We start from the raw sequence: 12,338 nt of genomic DNA on the forward strand, positions 1-12,338 counted from the left end.
TCTCCGCAGCCGATGACCCATGCATGTGCCAATGTTAACACCACGACATGGGCAATTACGAATGAAATGGGCAAGTAACCATCACCACTGGACGTTGGCACAGTGGCAGAGCGTTGCATGGTCTGATGAATCTTCATCATGCCGTTGGGAGAGTGCGAATTCGTCGTCTGCCAGGTGAACAGCTCCTTAAACCCTGTACTGCGCTACTGAAACAAGCTTTCGGCGGCTCCATTGTGATCCGAGAAAAATTTACGTGGGCATCCATGGATCGAGAGGAGCTCTTGCAAGGCACTTTGATGGCCAAGGAGTATCGTACACTGACTGCAGACCACGTACACCCCTTCATAGCGCTGATGTCTTCCAACGGCAGTGGCAAATTTCAACAAGATAACGCGCCATGTCACAAAGCCAGGAGTGTGGCGGAGTGGTTCGAGAAACACTGTGGCGAGCGAGTTCCAATTGATGTGCTGCCCCTCTAACCCTCCCCCCCCCCCTCCTTCCTAACTCACCAGATCTGAACCAGGTCGGACACATCTGGGATGTTACTGGATGTGGCGTCAGGATTCGTCGTCCCCCTCCTCGGAATTTACGGCTATTAGGTATTGTATGTGCAGATGTGGTGAAAACTCCCTCCTTCGAACTACCAAGGCCTCATTAGTTCCATGCCACAACGCATCGCGACTATTATTCGTGCCAAAGGTGGAAATACTGGCTATTAGGTAAGTGGTCATTTTTCTCTGATCAGTAAATGTATATTAGAGTTAAAGGCTGAGCAACAAAGTACAGTGGATAAGACGTTGGAACAGCTCTTGAGATAAGTAGTACTCAAACTGAAGTCTGACCGTCATTTCCCCAAGTGAATTGAGTTGACGTTCAGAAGGATTCCTTAGACAGTTTCAAGGATACTTTCCACCCCTACTTTTGTCGAAAAGGGAATTCGCAAAGAATCTTGCCAATGGTGGGTGTTAAACGTAAAATTATATTCATCCTTAAAAATCGAATCAAACAATGAAGTCAAGCAGTGAAAACCACTCAATAGTCAACCGACCGCCGTGTCGTCCTCAGTCATTCATAATCGGAAGCGATATAGAGTAGTAAGCGGTCATCACGCTATATGCCCGGCCGCTTTCGACGTTTCGACATTGGGCCACTACCTCTCAATCAGGTAGCTTCTCAACTGGCCTCACCAGGCTGAGTGCAACCCTGTCCACTCCTCATTCACTGTCCAGTCTAGTTCTTCCTTGTTATACAAGGAAAATTCATTTCAACTCTATGAAGCTACGGTATTAACTCCAATTCCTAATCAAGTGAAATCATGAGAGTGCAAGAATGAAATGAATATTAACGAACTACATGCACAAAAAACCCGGAGTGTTCTCACTGCAAGAAAAACGTGACTCCACGTACTGTGCAGCGTTGGTTGAGGCACCCTGGAGAGCTCTTCCCCTCGTCGCACGGCAGGAGGCATCCCACCGGCGTTCACAGTATCGTGATCGATAAGGCTATCGCGCTAGTATCGGCGATACCTCTTCAGTCTGACAGCTATTGCCGGGAACGTTGGCCCCTATCCTGCTTCCCTGCTTGCTATCAGCTTTCGTTTCCAATAACCTATTGGAAATACATAACGTTTCTCTGTGCGGCAGAAATGATCCCCGTATAAACGTCATAGAATACAGCATTAACAAATGTGTAGTCGCTGATGCACTGTGCGACTGCACATTTCATTGTACAGTAACTTGGGATGGTAATGAGGCCCACTATGAGACAAGAAAGAATGTTTAAACCATGATCGGGAAAAGATACCGCGCGGCACACAATTAAAGGATGGATTAGGAACCCATAAGTTGGAACATCACTCTAGCACTCTAGCATCCACAGATCTAGTAAGTAGCTTCCTTTACAGGAGCTCTGTATTGTTCCGAAGCCGCTTAAAAAATCTAAGTCTTTCATTGGACCTAAAAAAATGCTGGCTTTGAGTGATAGTCATACTTCGTATCTCTTCTAACTGTTATAGCCGAGCGGTGTGGCCGCGTGGTTGAGGCACCGTGTCACGGACTGCGCGGCCTCTCGCACCGGAGGTTCGAGTCCTCCCTCGGGCACGGGTGTGTGTGTTGTTCTTAGCATCAGTTAGTTTAAGTAGTGTGTAAGTCTAGGGACGGATGACCTACGCAGTTTGGTCCCTTAGGAATACACACACATTTGAACATTTTCTCACTGTTACCTTTACATACTGAAACAATTGATGTTTTCCACATTTCTTGTAATACGATACCACTGATTTCTTTCTTTTAGTTATAGGCACGAATCATGATAGTTATAGACATTTATCCACATTTAAAGAGGGCTGACTGCCATATGATACTCTGCTCTAGACAACAGCATCGTCAACGAACGAAATTGCAGCGCTACGTATGCTATCTAAAATTTCCTCACGCCACATAACATACGGACATTACCACACTGATGTGCAAAACATAATAACGAAAGTCATTAAGTAACATAGCTCGATAAAACTTGGACAGAAAGTCGAAACAACTTCTGTGGTAGAGTTTGTAAGGTAACTGAAAGAAATACGCATTGAAATGAACGGAAATGACAATTCCATTCGAAGACAATAATTTCACTGAAGTTAACTCGATTCACAACGGGGCCCTCGACATTACGAAAGGCTAGACATGGATCTTAATAGGATGCAGTAAATGGTCTGCAACGTGCTCCCGCGCTCGCCGTAAGTCTGGAAAGAAGTTCTTGTGGTAGGGCATTCGATACCTCCATCAGCAGGGGCCCTCGACATTACGAAAGGCTAGACATGGATCTTAATAGGATGCAGTAAATGGTCTGCAACGTGCTCCCGCGCTCGCCGTATGTCTGGAAAGAAGATCTTGTGGTAGGGCATTCGATACCTCCATCAGCAGGGTTAACAACTGTTGAATGAATATTGGTGCATGTGGGTGTACTGAAATACGGGTTCCCAACGCATTCCACACGTGCTCGTTTGGTTCTACGTCTGATGATCGAGCAGGCCAGTCAATTCGCCGAATTTGCTCTTGTTACAAGAGGAAGCTGACACGAGTTAATATTACCGAACTGTTAGTGTAGTAAGTCATGGTTCCAAAATACTAACACGCATTCTTTACTGTAGACTAGATAACGGCTAGACGCTGACCTTGTGAAATATGTTTGGATTCCGAAGAAATGTAGGAACATGCAAGGCAATACTTACCCTACGACTTATCTTAGAAGATAGGTTAAGGGAAGGTAACCCTACGGTTATAGTATTTCTGGACTTACAAGAAATTCTGAAGGCATCAGGAGTAAAACACAAGGAGTGAAATGGTATTTACAAGTTTTACAAGAAACTACAGTTGTAGAGTCGAGGGGCATAAAACGGAAGAAGTGGTTGAGAAGGCAATGAGACAGATCTGTAGCGTATGACAAATGTGATTCAATCTCTACGTTTAGCAAGCAAGGAAACCAAAGAAAAATCTGGAGTAAGGAGAAGGCAAATAACTTATAGGTTCTCCGATAATTGCAGGGCAGTGAAGAGCAGTTTGAACGGAATGGGCATTGTCTTGAAAGGAGGATATAAGATCAAAATCAACCAAAACAACACAAGTATAATGAAATGCATTCGAAGTAAGTAAGGCGATGCTGAAGGAATTAGATTGTGGAATGAAACATTTAAAGTAGTAGATCAGGTCGGTATTTGGGCAGCAAAATAACTGATGATGGCCGCTGTAAAGAGGTTATAAAACGTAGACTGGCAATGACACCAAGTGCGTTTATCAAGAAGAGGAATTTACGAACATCGATTATGGACTCAAAGCTTTGAAAGTATTTTGTAAACTTATTTGTTGCAGTGCAGGCAGGTATGAAGGTGAAACATGCACGATAAACAGTTTAGACCAGAAGAGAACAGAAGCAGTTGAATTGTGGTACTGCAGAAGAATGCTGAATATCAGATAGATAGATCAAGTAATCGATAGCGCACATTTTGAGACATCAAAAGGTCAGAAATATAGTCTTCGAGGGAAGTGTGAGGGGTAAAATTCGTTGAGGGAGACAAAGAGACGAATACAGTAAGTATTTTGAGAATGATGTCGGTTGCAGTGGTTATTCGGAGCTGAGAGGCTTTCACAGCATAGCGTGGAGAGCTGCATCAAATCAGTCTTCGTACTGTATATCGCAGCAACATCAACAACAACAACAACAAGAGATCCTCAACAGGCGCAGTTCAATGCAGTCGCTGATTGTCACCCATAAAACTGAAGTCAGGAGTGAATTCACCTCAGAAAGGAAGAAAATCAGGAAAAAGTAGAGTGTCAGAAGAACTTTGACTAGTGAGTGTACCGTGTTAAAAAATGATGAGGTTGATATCGTCATGCAAATTTATCTCACCCCACCCATGGACTACCAAAGCAGTCATGCTCTGCACTGTTCTTGGGAGCATTACGCAACCTCAATACTCGCTACATAAGGCTACGTAATACATCTAGGCACACTGTGGAATGTGGTGGTATTGGTGGTCCAAGGGTTATAATGTGTGGAGATACAATATTGCGTTAGTGTACTGACCTCTACACATTTCAGCAATGTACACTCACCGGTCAACTTTACTGTGGCACTATACTCCTTCTCTGTGTGTTCCTTTTGAGGTGTGCATTCAGACATGACTTCATTTTTATGGAAGACGTAGCGCTACCATATCGAACTGCGAAACTGCAGGAAGTCTTGTAACGAGAATGGACTGTCCTCCCCGTCCCTCTGACTGAAATCCTGTCGAACAAGTATGTGACTGTTGTGGAGGTGTATTGCAGCCCGTCCTGATGCACCAACGACCATCCATCAGGTGTCAACTGCACTGCTGGAGGAATCGAACGCTCTGGCCCAAGAACTCCTTCACATTCTTGTGGCGAACATGGGATTACGTTCCAGAGCACGCAGTGCCATCCTAGTTGATCAGACATCCTGTTAAGAACCAAGTTTCACCTTCTGTAATATCGAGGGGACCATTATCAATCGCCCTGGATTTAGTGTAATTATTGTCGTGGAATTGATCTGTCAATACTGTTCGTCTCATTGCGAGTTTCTTTCAGTTACCTTCTGTTCTATACTGTATCAGTTCTTTGCGTGTATGGTCGGATTTTCATCGCGCAGTGTTACTTGGCAATGGCAAATTATGTTTAAGCTACTTTCGTCCTCACGTGTTGGACAACCTTGGCCGAAGGTCATAGAAAGCGCAAGAGTCATTTTGAATATCTACAGGGTTATTACAAATGATAGAAGCGATTTCACAGCTCTACAATAACTTTATTATTTGAGATATTTTCACAATGCTTTGCACTCACATACAAAAACCCAAAAAGTTTTTTTAGGCATTCACGAATGTTCGATATGTGCCCCTTTAGTGATTCGGCAGACATCAAGCCGATAATCAAGTTCCTCCCACACTCGGCGCAGCATGTCCCCATCAATGAGTTCGAAAGCATCGTTGATGCGAGCTCGCAGTTCTGGCACGTTTCTTGGTAGAGGAGGTTTAAACACTGAATCTTTCACATAACCCCACACTGAAAACAAGTTTCGCACTGAACGCATCCTCTTCCATGAGCTGTTGCAACCACGCCGAAAATTCAAGGCGTTTGACTTTGTCATCGGGTGTCAGGGCTTGTAGCAGTTGTAAACGGTAAGGCTTCTGCTTTAGCCTTTTCCGTAAGATTTTCCAAACCGTCGGCTGTGGTACGTTTGGCTCCCTGCTTGCTTTATTCGTCGACTTCCTCGGGCTACGCGTGAAACTTGCCCGCACGCGTTCAACCGTTTCTTCGCTCACTGCAGGCCGACCAGTTGATTTCCCCTTACAGAGGCATCCAGAAGCTTTAAGCTGCGCATACCATCGCCGAATGGAGTTAGCAGTTGGTGGATCTTTGTTGCAGTGTTATGACTAGCTGATGTGAGTGCATTTCAAGCACGACATACGCTTTCTCGGCTCCTGTCGCCATTTTGTCTCACTGGGCTCTCGAGCGCTCTGGCGGCAGAAACCTGACGTGCGGCTTCAGCCGAACAAAACTTTATGAGTTTTTCTACGTATCTGCAGTGTGTCGTGACCATATGTCAATGAATGGAGCTACAGTGAATTTTTGAAATCGCTTCAATCATTTGTAATAGCCCTGTACTCTACAATATGGAGGATAAGAGAAGCGGCACTGAAAATCGACATTGCTAAATGTGCCGAGATGGACACGGTACTATTGGTGCCCGTATAAGATTTGCACTTCCGAACGGCTGCGTCGAGTGACACAGTCAAGCCAGCCGAAGGGTGAGGTTGTGTTTGGCCGACCGCAGCCAACAGGCTACGCATTGCAGCGGAATCTCTTAGGCTGGGGTGTGGCGTAACGACAACCAACAGGCTGCCGGGCACAGATTTCAGCTGGGCGAAAGCGCCGATCTCGCACGTCAATCAATTTGAAAGTGTTGCTGAATTTGGTGGGTCTCTGACATGACTTCCAAGTAGTTCTGAAATAGCTACTACCGACTTCGAGAACCCATTGCACTGTATTTGGTGGCAATGCGTGATTTTATTGTATTCAAACGGGCTGTAGCACTTCGTAATTGTTGAGGAGAATGGTCCGTTTTCCTAAGGAATATTAAAAAGTTTAATCGGCATAGTCAACGAATGTCCTTACACTCATCTGTTGCTTCCCTACACCATAAACTTATTTGTCGCTGTGCGTTACATACCGTTAACATGTCAAATTGAGATACATCGACAGCGTGTCAAACAGTGGCTCTAAGTAGCGGTACACGATCATGGATCTGAATAATAATAGCTATAAGCTATGCATTTTCTGGAATGCTGATTATAAAAGCGGAATACTAACAAAATTTTAGAAAATGTAACGCGAGAAACATTATACAACCAAACATTATTATTCCCAGATAGAGTACATTCATTAAATACGTAATAAAATGTCATTACGTGCTAGAACTTCACTACTATTTGGTTGAGAATCTGAAAATAGTTCTCACTTTATTTATGCTGCGAACCAAAGAACTATACCATACCAACGTAAATATATTACTGTAGAGAACATTAATTCATGATTTTTGTACTGCATTCCTTTTTTATTTTACACTAATTTGTTACATGTAAGCTGTACATTTAAACGGCCTCTTTCCTGAGGATACCAGCCCTACTCGTTACTCATAAGTCTGAAAAATATACGAGCTTATCAAAGCCTTTGCTCGAACCAACTCTGTGTTTGCATTCTTGCATAGCACTGCTCTTGGCATCAGACAGTAATAAACTTGATACAAATTTTGTGAGTGTGGGTTTTGTGCTGCCATATCTGACTGGCTCTAGCAACATTGTTATTGCTGAAATGTTTCGCGCAGTTGCCAGCTTACATGAAAACCAAATTAGACCGATTCTGCTAGCACATGAGGTTTAAATTCATTTTAAATGTAACTCATACACTATAAGTATTACTTCCCATATTACTTCGTTTTACCCCACTTCAAAAAAGTTCTAGCATTATTTGAGGAAATATTGACAAAATGTAATAATGACTCGAAATTTATGCGACTACACGCACTTACATTTTTAAACATTAAAGAACGTGTCTCGGATGTCGTAAATAGCGGATGTATGGTGCCATTGTATAGTTAACAATATCGTAATTAATAAGGTGACAAGCATGTAGAAGATCCGTCCCTTTAGTAATGTGAAAAACTAATGAAAAAGGTACAATTACAGTTTTATTTCTCTTGGTAATAGAATTCCGCTTAATATTACGGCAGTCCCATTGTGAGCAGTGTTAAATGCTGCGCGACTTCATCTGTCCTTAACGCGTCAGTGAGCAAAGGTGCGGTCTCACAGACCGCTATCGTTTATTGTTATTTTGTTACTAAAGTATAGGGCTTCGGTACGAGATTACAGCGTTATCTAATTGTAATGTGATTCCATTTGTCATTAGCCTCTTTAATTTGACGTAACCTGTACTAATACTTCTTTCGTGCTAGCCGTATCTGAGGCCGCATCTGGGACTCTGCGTTATGGATTCAGTAGCCCATTCGTCATCTGATGTTCATATCATAGACCGTGACTTTGAGGATATTACTTTAAAATGGTCTGAGGATAGTTTAGGAAGTGATGTTGGATTAGATAGTGACAACTAAATTGAAAGTGAATATAATTCACAGTAGGAACAGCGCGAAAGCGAAGATGAATTAGTTTTGCCATCTGCGAAATCCTTGAATGAAACAAGTGGTAAAAGTGTTGAAGACAGAATTGTAGGGACCGAATCTTTGGATAAGACTGTGTTATTAATGTATAATATAATATCGCTGGTTGTCTAAAACTCTTTCAAAGACGGTCAATGGAATTATTTTTCCGCATATTGGACATAAGTGGGATGAATGCGTTTGTCCTTCACAATTTCCACCGAAACGATACTTAGGTGAGGCCTTTAATTTTTAGGAAGAAACTTACAAACTCGTTTGTGACACCAAAGATAAAAAGGAGTCAACAACTATCACACGCCCCGTGATCTTGCTGTATCCATTCACCATGTTTTGGGTATAGCAGAATCGAGAGTAGAAGTCTCTGTAGAAAGATTAGAAAACGCCAAAAATGCTCCTCTTGTGACCCAAGAAAGAGGATAAGGACGTCTCATATATGTCATGTTGCAAGAAGTCAATGTAGCTTGATTTCTCTACAATAATTTCCAGTGAGTGCAAAGAAAACTTCTGAGAAGAAATCAAAAAGCCTGAAAATCACTGGTGCAATTTTCATTTTATAAATTTTTTTGTGGAAGTTCTTTATGTTTTCATTATTACATGTATAATAATCAATAAAAATATGACAAAATGTTAGTTTTTAGGGTGCAGGGTATTTTAGCTTTCGCAGCATTAACATTATCATGTAATATTATGATCATTTTGTGCATGTTATGTTTAAATGCGTTTCTTCGTAAGAATGAACTTTAAAATTTATTTGAATATCTTTTTTGTCTGGTATAAAAGTAGCCCTTTACATTAAAAACTGAACTGTTTCCCTGAACTGATGAATGCAATTATTATGGATATTTAAGTAGAGTGTGACTAAAAATTACGTGGGAAGCTAAGGATTAAGGCTAGTGATACATTTAACAGTATGCGGTTAAAGTAATACACTGGAGATAAATCTGGTTTCTACTGCAGTATTTTGACAAGTTGTAAGGGACACATTCCAGTTACTCTATCAGTGAAATCTAGGTCTACACATGTTTCTGCCATCTAAACTAACACTTTAAGTACTTTTTGTTGTACACCAACCACCCACGAAGGATGAGTTTTTCGTTGCTGTTATCTACCAGCGATGTGGTGCTAAGAAACATGGAAAACAGAACATGAAAAAAAGGCAATCCTTAAGGAATCTACTTACCGTAAATAATCATGTTCGTATAGGCTACACGAAGTGCCTATGAAATACATGTACGCAGTTTCCAAAATATGCAGTTTTAAAAAAATGGTTCAAATGGCTCTGAGCAGTATGGGACTTAACATCTGAGGTCATCAGTCTTCTAGAACTTAGAACTACTTAAACTTAACCAACCCAAGGACATCACACACATCCATGCCCGAGGCAGGATTCGAACCTGCGACCGTAGCGGTCGCGCGGTTCCAGACTGAAGCGCCTAGAACCGCTCGGCCACACTAGCCGGCACGCTGTTTCAAAAACGCAAGTAATATATGATGTTTTCTTCGTTTCAAGGGAGCTCTTGGCGGCGTTTTAAGGAGTTGTGTTGCTGTTGTGTCTAGACAAGATAGCCTAGACACCATAAGAGGAAGCCGAAAGGCACGCGCTTAAACTGACGCAGGCTGGCGTGAGGTCTGAAACAGGATACGTAATGAATGCTATAAAGAAAAATACGTAGCTTCTGGAATACTTAACTTTAATCCACATTTGTAGAACATCGCTCTTGATGATACATTAATAGAATCTCAATATCAATTGAATACGGCGCCTTGCTAGGTCGTAGCAAATGTAGCTGAAGGCTATGCTAACTATCGTCTCGGCAAATGAGAGCGTAGTTGTCAGTGAACCGTTCCTTGCAAAGTCGGCTGTACAACTGGGGCGAGTGCTAGTACGTCTCTCTAGACCTGCCGTGTGGTGGCGCTCGGTCTGCAATTACTGACAGTGGCGACACGCGGGTCCGTCGTATACTAGCGGACCGCGGCCGATTTAAAAGCTACCACCTAGCAAGTGTGGTGTCTGGCGGTGACACCACAGTTGCCACGGCAATGAAGCGGAAAAGCGGAGTTTCGTAGTCCTTTGTAGACTCCCACTTACATGAAATGCGCATTCTTAGTCCTGAATTATTACCCTAACAGGTTAAAGTTGTCACTTTTTCTTTTTGTCAATGTGTATTAGTAAATATATGTATCTCTCATGGTAGAATCGTAACTGTACTTCCAAAATTATTACTCTCTTAAAATGTCTCACCTTAGACCACGTTATTCTTACATGTGGGCCTTGTTGTTTGAAGTAAGTTTCCACGCTCCTCTTTGGAACGTTTTGCTATTATTTCCACGAGTGTCTGTGAACATGTAAAATTACATCCAATAGGTAGTAGTCATCAGAGCATCAGCGGCGTCAAGCAGCTTACAAATAAGTGTCTCACGCTTGAATGCCTTATTTTCCAACTTTCATCCATTTCTGGACACATATTGAAAAGGAACTTATTTTCTCTATTTCCAGTAAGGAATACGCCCCTGTAATTCGTCGGTTTTGTTAACATTCACCTTGGATATATCTCATGCTATACACCACGCGACTGCAGGGTGATGTTAATTTTTTCTGTGGTATTCATCTGTTTGGTTAAGGTTCACCTTGGATGTATCTCATGCTTGACACTACCCGACTGCAGGGATGATGTTAATTTTTTCTGTGATATTCAGCTGTCTGGTCTTGATCTTAAATCACGGAAAACGCCGACAAAGTAACTGCCTCTCTGCACTGCTCATTCTAGCGACACGGTTGACGCACTGAGCGGCGCAAATAAGAGACCAATTGCACTTCATATTTTTAAAAGTATTCCAAGACAGGTAAATGTGGGAAAGAAATACCAACAAGTTCTCATAGAACATTTTTATCACCCCTTCTCATCCACACAACCACTCATATTAGTAGGGGGCTCTTACTCCTACAGTATCTTTATACAAAAAAAAAAGCCATACACCTAACAAATATTGATGAAGCTGGTCAAAATATTCCTCAGCAATGCTTGAGGAGCTCACCTGTTTCATTCTCTACCCTATGAAATTGTATTTAATCTCTTTGGAAGTGACATAAGCTCTCTCATTATTATCAAATAGTGGATGAGTATATTGTGTGTAATTAGCACTCTGTTTTAAGATAACGCATCTCAGTGTTTATGATGTCATATCTCCTGATATGTGTGTCGTTTTCTTCAGTGGTCTTTGTGGATACTGCCAGCAGTAGTGAAGAAGTAAAATATTAAAACGACAACTTTACTACATAAACGGCGAAATGGTAGTAATCGATAAACCTATTTCCTTTTGTCGCTTTTTAGGGGTGAGGTATCAGAGAGAAAAAAAATTAGTATATGTTTTTATATAATGATGAACAAAGATTTAGCAAGTAGCTACGTGCTCTCTTTCTCAAGTACCGGATGAGTGTAATCTGGGCATTTGAGTGCGTTACGCTACGCTTGTTTTTCACCCCCCCCCCCCCCCCACCATTCCGCTCCTTTGAGAGGTAGGTGTTCCTTACTTCCACAGTCCTTGTTTCCACATAGCAAGTGATATTTGGCACCAACTTTGGCTAACATGAATTCAGTAGTTTAAGGCGCTGATGCTACATATACACCTAAATTCCATTACATAATATATATATATATATATATATATATATATATATATATATATATATATATATATATTCTAAGTGGTCAGCTTCCCAGTACGGTCCACAAACAGACGTGAAACATGAACGTGACAGTAATTTAACACAATGTTTCCTTAAGTGAAATCGGCACTAGTCCAAGAAACACGAGAGGACTCTATAGAGTTTGGAGAAATACAAGAGCAACAGAAAATTTTTTACTGAATCATTGACGAATTAGCTTCAGAAGAATTTAAATGATTTTTATTGCCTTTCCTAACTACTCATTTTTAACACCAATACGTTTCTGCATTCAATGAAGCCAGTCCTCAAAACAAAGACGTCCGTCTTTCTCATGCGTTTCAGAATAATGCTTTCATAATGTTCGTCTGCTTCATCTGATGGCAATAGCGCCATACCATCAATTTTATCTTTAATTTTTAGAAACAGAAAGAAA

The sequence above is a fragment of the Schistocerca cancellata genome, chromosome 3 (assembly GCF_023864275.1).
Source record: "Schistocerca cancellata isolate TAMUIC-IGC-003103 chromosome 3, iqSchCanc2.1, whole genome shotgun sequence".
NCBI lineage: Eukaryota > Metazoa > Arthropoda > Insecta > Orthoptera > Acrididae > Schistocerca > Schistocerca cancellata.